The 7500-nt window shown below is 44.9% G+C and overlaps 1 pseudogene; it reads right to left on the bottom strand.

Moving 5' to 3' along the window:
* The window catches only part of LOC135531096 (cyclin-dependent kinase-like 5), a 9464-nt pseudogene extending 4676 nt beyond the window's left edge, over nt 1-4788 (bottom strand).
* Between the last annotated feature and the right edge of the window lie 2712 nt (nt 4789-7500).

Genomic DNA, 7500 nt, shown 5'->3' with positions numbered 1-7500 from the left:
ATGGTCTGTTGTACGGTAATTTGGTAAAAAGCCAATTTGACATTTGCTCAGTACATTGTTTTCATTGAGGAAGTGTACGAGTCTGCTGTTAATGATAATGCAGAGGATTTTCCCAAGGTTACTGTTGACGCATATTCCACGGTAGTTATTGGGGTCAAATTTGTCTCCATTTTTGTGGATTGGGGTGATCAGTCCTTGGTTCCAAATATTGGGGAAGATGCCAGAGCTAAGGATGATGTTAAAGAGTTTTAGTATAGCCAATTGGAATTTGTTGTCTGTATATTTGATCATTTCATTGAGGATACCATCAACACCACAGGCCTTTTTGGGTTGGAGGGTTTTTATTTTGTCCTGTAACTCATTCAATGTTATTGGAGAATCGAGTGGGTTCTGGTAGTCTTTAATAGTTGATTCTAAGATCTGTATTTGATCATGTATATGTTTTTGCTCTTTATTCTTTGTTATAGAGCCAAAAAGATTGGAGAAGTGGTTTACCCATACATCTCCATTTTGGATAGATAATTCTTCGTGTTGTTGTTTGTTTAGTGTTTTCCAATTTTCCCAGAAGTGGTTAGAGTCTATGGATTCTTCAATTACATTGAGCTGATTTCTGACATGCTGTTCCTTCTTTTTCCGTAGTGTATTTCTGTATTGTTTTAGTGATTCACCATAGTGAAGGCGTAGTCTCTCTCTCTCTCTCTCTCTCTCTCTCCCTCTCTCTGTCTCCCTCCCTCTCTCTCATTCTTTCTCTCCCTCCCTCTCACTCTCTTCCTCTCTCTGTCTCCCTCCCTCTCTCTCATTCTCCCTCCCTCCCTCCCTCCCTCCCTCCCTCCCTCCCTCCCTCCCTCCTCCCTCCCTCCCCCCCTCCCTCCCTCCCTCCCTCCCTCCCTCCCTCCCTCCCTCTCTCTCATTCTCTCTCATTCTCTCTCTCCCTCCTCCTCCTCTCTCTCTCTCTCTCTCTCTCTCTCTCTCCCCCTCTCTCATTCTCTCCCTCCCTCCCTCCCTCTCTCTCTCTCTCTCTCTCTCTCTCTCTCTCTCCCCATCTCTCTCTCTCTCTCTCCCTCTCTCTCTCCCTGCCTCTCTCCCCCTGTCTCTCTCTCCCTCTCTCTCTCCCTGTCTCTGCCTCTCTCTCTCTCCCTCTCTCTCTCTCTCTCTCTCTCTCTCTCTCTCTCTCTCTCTCTCTCTCCCACTCTCTCTCTTTCCCTTTACTCAGGAGTTTACTCATTATAACTCAAGTGATGCTAGGCAGGTAAACGTAGGGTATATAAAATGTGTAATGTTGTAGTTCAATCCAACACGTAAAGCTGTAAACCTGCACTGTGGATTAATCAGATGAATGTCTACGTGTGACTGAGAGGGGAAACCTCACGCTATTGGTCGGTTTCTTCTTCTTCTTCTTCATCGATCTGAAGAAGCCCTGTTTCTCCTTCTCTTTGGCCGGCTCTGGTTGGTTCATCACCATTGCCTCTGCAGTACTCCTGAAGTTGCCGGGACACAACACTGTGTTAGCTCGCTGAGTGCTCATCCCACGCTCAACAGGGGTCAATGTCATTCGTTCTTTCGTTCATTCATTGTAGATGACATCCAGTGATTGACAGCTCACCAGTCAAAGGCAGTCTGGCGTTTGGAGTGGTTGTTCATGACACCTGGGTCCCCTGGCACCGGCGGTCCTCTGCTCTCCCTCTGAGCCCCACCATCATGGAAGGACGAGGAGTTGTCTGGCCTGGGAGAGGGCACTGCAACACAACACAAAGAGAAGAAGACACTTTCAGAGAAGGAGAAGAGACCGTCCCCATCCTTCTCTCTCTCTCTTGGTAACTCTCTTTTTTCTCTCTCTCTCTCTCTCTCTTGGTAACTATCTCCCTCTCTCTCTCTACATCTCTCTAGCTCTCTCTCTTGGTAACTCTCTCTCTCTCTATATATATATATATCTCTCTAGCTCTCTCTCTTGGTAACTCTCTCCCTCTCTCTCTACATCTCTCTAGCTCTCTCTCTTGGTAACTCTCTCCCTCTCTCTCTACATCTCTCTAGCTCTCTCTCTTGGTAACTCTCTTTTTCTTTTTCTTTCTTGATCTCACTCTCTCTTGTTCTCTCCCTCTCTCTCTCTCTCTCTTGCTCTCTCTCTCTCTCTCTCTCTCTCTCTCTCAATTAAATTCAATTCAAGGGCTTTATTGGCATGGGAAACATGTGTTAACATTGCCAAAGCAAGTGAGGTAGATAATATATAAAGTGAATATATAAAGTGAAATAAACAATAACAATTAACAGTAAACATTACACATACAGAAGTTTCAAAACAATAAAGACATTACAAATGTCATATTATATATATATATATATATATATATATATAGTGTTTTAACAATGTACAAATGGTTAAAGGACACTCTCTCTCTCATAGTACCTCTGTAGAAGCTTCCTACCCGTCTGGGCATGGAGTCACTGAAGATCATGCGATTCTCCTTGGAGGAGACTGGGTCCTCGGGGTGGGGCTCATGGTACATCCCCACTGGTACCTACAGTACATCACAAACAAAGCAGAGTTGAACAGAACACAGAGAAAATACTATGTCGAGTCACGCTTATTGATCCCATTATCACACTGCTGTTTTACCCTGATATCTCACTCCTACATCCTTATCATAGTGTTTCATACCCTGATATCTCATTCCTACTTCCTTATCATAGTGTTTCACACCCTGATATCTCACTCCTACATCCTTATCATATGGTTTCATACCCTGATATCTTACTCCTACATCCTTATCATAGTGTTTCATATCCTGACATCTCACTCCTACATCCTTATCATAGTGTTTCACACCCTGATATCTCACTCCTACATCCTTATCATAGTCTTTCACACCCTGATATCTTACTCCTACATCCTTATCATAGTGTTTCACACCCTGACATCTCACTCCTACATCCTTATCATAGTCTTTCACACCCTGATATCTCACTCCTACATCCTTGTCATAGTGTTTCACACCCTGACATCTCACTCCTACATCCTTATCATAGTCTTTCACACCCTGATATCTCACTCCTACATCCTTATCATAGTGTTTCACACCCTGATATCTCACTCCTACATCCTTATCATAGTGTTTCCCACCCTGATATCTCACTCCTACATCCTTATCATAGTGTTTCATACACTGATATTTCACTCCTACATCCTTATCATAGTATATTTAAGCAATAAGGCCCGAGGAGGTGTGGTATATGGCCAATATACTTTAGGGCTGCTTAGGGCTGTTCTTAGGCACAACACAACGCAGAGTGCCTGGATATAGCCCTTAGCCGTGGTATATTGGCCCTATACCACAAACCCCCAAGGTTCCTTATTGATATTATAAACTGGTTACCAACGTAGTTAGAGCAGTAAAAATACATGTTTTATCATCTCTGTGGTAAACTGTCTGATATACCACGGCTGTCAGCCAATCAGCATTCAGGGCATAGACATACTGCTGATAAAACAGTGCTAGAAGCAGTCAGAAACCAGAGAGCAAGTGGTGAAATCAGCCTGTGATGAACAACAGAAAAGGCTATGGACCTCGTTCTTAGCAGGGCGTTGTGAGTGAAAGGAGGCCGGGTTGTCCCGCGTGGAGTCTTTAATCTGGGGTCGGGGGTGAGAGGTCACCACCTCTTTAGAAGACGGCTCACTCTGTAGACCAGATGGACAGACAGACAGACAGACAGACAGACAGACAGACAGACAGACAGACCGACCGACAGACAGATAGACCGACAGACAGACAGACAGATAGACGGACAGGCAGACAGATATAGCATGTGAGGCAAACATTACGAAGTAGTAGTGTGTGTGTGTGTGTGTGTGTGTGTGTGTGTGTGTGTGTGTGTGTGTGTGTGTGTGTGTGTGTGTATGTGTGTGTGAGAGAGAGAGAGAGAGAGAGAGAGAGATCAGGCGGGAGATAGTACATTAGCAATAATGTGAGTTAGGCCAGATACTGTAGCCTCAAAGAGAGATACACAGACACACATATGCACATACACGCACACACACAGCTGTCAGTCAATTATTGACACTGACCCTGGTCGTGTCTTCAGTGCAGTCCTCTCTGGACGATCCCACAGAGTGTCCTACGGGGTGTCTGGTGAGGGTGCGGTGCTGAAGCTGGGGGGAGCATCTGCAGACTGCTAGCCCTGGTGGGCAACCCCTGACCCACCATTAAGCCCCCTCACTACCCTCCACCCCCACCTCCGTGGGACCTGTGGCGCTCACTCCTCCTCACGTACATGGAGTGGCGGTGAGGCCTCTGCTGGGAAGAGAAGGGACTGGTGTAGCCCAGGCCGTAGGGGCAGGACTCATGGGGGGAGGCCAGGGTGTGAGCTCCGTGGTTCCCCCCACCATCCCCTTCTCCTCCTGGGTCAAGAAGCTCCGGAGCCCGGGGCCAAGGCATCCTCTGGAGCTTTGTGTCTGGAAGAGGAGGCGCGCTCGGCAGGATGAGTCCAGGGTGGAGCTCTCAGACGGGGGTTGTTGCCGCGGGACGAGGGCTGTGGCCGGAGGAGTGGCGGGGTGTGGCTGGATGTGTGTCCAGAAGTGTGTCGTTCGCTGTGGCGGGGGGGCCTGGGGACTTCCAGGGGGCGTGGCCAGAAGTGTGTCGTTCGCTGTGGCGGGGGCCTGGGGACTTCCAGGGGGGGCGTGGCCAGTAGAGTGGCGTTCGCTGTGGCGGGGGACCTGGGGACTTCCAGGGGGGGCGTGGCCAGAAGAGTGTCGTTCGCTGTGGCGGGGGACCTGGGGACTTCCAGGAGGGGCATTGAGGTTCAGGTCCAGGCAGCTGAAATAACATATAGACTGACCTCAACCATGAGTACAACAACACACATATAGACTGACCTCAACCATGAGTACAACAACACACATATAGACTGACCTCAACCATGAGTACAACAACACACATATTTAAGTCGCTCTGGATAAGAGCGTCTGCCAAATGACTTAAATGTAAATGTAATGTACTGACCTCAACCATGAGTACAACAACACACATATAGACTGACCTCAACCATGAGTACAACAACACACATATAGACTGACCTCAACCATGAGTACAACAACACACATATAGACTGACCTCAACCATGAGTACAACAACACACATATAGACTGACCTCAACCATGAGTACAACAACACACATATAGACTGACCTCAACCATGAGTACAACAACACACATATAGACTGACCTCAACCATGAGAACAACAACACACATATAGACTGACCTCAACCATGAGTACAACAACACACATATAGACCGACCTCAACCATGAGTACAACAACACACATATAGACCGACCTCAACCATGAGTACAACAACACACATATAGACTGACCTCAACCATGAGTACAACAACACACATATTTACTGACCTCAACCATGAGTAAAACAACACACATATAGACTGACCTCAACCATGAGTACAACAACACACATATAGACTGACCTCAACCATGAGTACAACAACACACATATAGACTGACCTCAACCATGAGTACAACAACACACATATAGACTGACCTCAACCATGAGTACAACAACACACATATAGACTGACCTCAACCATGAGTACAACAACACACATATAGACTGACCTCAACCATGAGTACAACAACACACATATAGACTGACCTCAACCATGAGTACAACAACACACATATAGACTGACCTCAACCATGAGTACAACACACATATGGACTAACCTCAACCATGAGTACAACAACACACATATAGACTGACCTCAACCATGAGTACAACAACACACATATAGACTGACCTCAACCATGAGTACAACAACACACATATAGACTGACCTCAACCATGAGTACAACAACACACATATAGACTGACCTCAACCATGAGTACAACAACACACATATAGACTGACCTCAACCATGAGTACAACAACACACATATAGACTGACCTCAACCATGAGTACAACAACACACATATTTACTGACCTCAACCATGAATACAACAACACACATATTTACTGATGTCAACCATGAGTACAACAACACACATATAGACTGACCTCAACCATGAGTACAACAACACACATATAGACTGACCTCAACCTTGAGTACAACAACACACATATTTACTGACCTCAATCATGAGTACAACAACACACATATAGACTGACCTCAACCATGAGTACAACAACACACATATTTACTGACCTCAACCATGAATACAACAACACACATATTTACTAACCATCAGACCTAAATAAACTCTAATAATTAAACGAGAATACAATGTTCAGATCTGGCCCAGGGGTCTACACATGTCCAAATACACACACATCACCAAGACTACACAAAATCAATAAGCTAGCATGCCCTTCAAACATTCATTAACCATTCCCTGACAGCTCTCTCTCTCTCTCTAGGTTAACCTTTTTGGGATAGGGGGCAAAATTTTCACTTTGGATGAATAGCGTGCCCAGAGTGAACTGCCTCCTACTTGTCCCAGATGCTAATATATGCATATTAGTAGTAGTATTGGATGGAAAACACTTTGAAGTTTCTAAAACTGTTTGAATGATGTCTGTGAGTATAACTGAACTTATATGGCAGGCAAAAACCTGAGAAAAATCTAACCAGAAGTGGATATCTGAGGTTTGTAGTTTTAAAGCTTGGCCTACCGAATACACATTGAGATATGGATAAAGTTGCACTTCCTACGGCTTCCACTAGATGTCAACCGTCTTTAGAAGCTTGAATGAGGATTCTACTATAAAGGAGGGGCTCAAGACCTCTTTGAGTCAGTGGTCTGGCGTAGAGGCTTGGTCTCATGACGCACGCTCCCGACAGAGTTACCTCTCGCCCAGTGCTATTTTTCAGACAAAGGAATTCTCTGGTTGGAACATTATTGATGTTTTATGTTAAAAATATCCTAAAGATTGATTCCCTACATCGTTTGACATGTTTCTAAAGGACTGTAATGGAACTTTTTGAGTTTTTGTCTGGATGAAATGCCTGCTCCTCATGAAGATGGATTACTGGGCTGAACACGCTAACAACAAGTGGCTATTTGGACATAAATGATGGAACTTTATGGAACAAATCAGTCATTTATTGTTGAACTGGGATTCCTGGGAGTGCCTTCTGATGAAGATCATCAAAGGTAAGTGAATATTTATGGTGTAATTTCTAACTTTGTTGACATGAAATGGCGGCTATTCCTCTGGCTGTTTTGAGTTCTGAGCTCCGCTTCAGATTATGCTTTTTCCGAAGTTTTTTTTAAATCTGACACAGTGGTTGCATTAAGGAGAAGTCTATCTTTAATTCTGTGAATAACACTTGTATCTTTTATCAATCTCTCTCTCTTAGGTTAACCATATTTCCTGACAGCTCTTCTCTCTCTAGGTTAACCATTTCCTGACAGCTCTCTCTCTCTCTCTCTCTCTTAGGTTAACCATCCCCTGACAGCTCTGTCTCTCTCTCTTTAGGTTAACCATTTCCT

The sequence above is a fragment of the Oncorhynchus masou genome, unplaced genomic scaffold (assembly GCF_036934945.1).
Source record: "Oncorhynchus masou masou isolate Uvic2021 unplaced genomic scaffold, UVic_Omas_1.1 unplaced_scaffold_1511, whole genome shotgun sequence".
Taxonomy (NCBI): Eukaryota; Metazoa; Chordata; class Actinopteri; order Salmoniformes; family Salmonidae; genus Oncorhynchus; species Oncorhynchus masou.
This window is presented reverse-complemented; position numbering and strand designations above follow the sequence as displayed.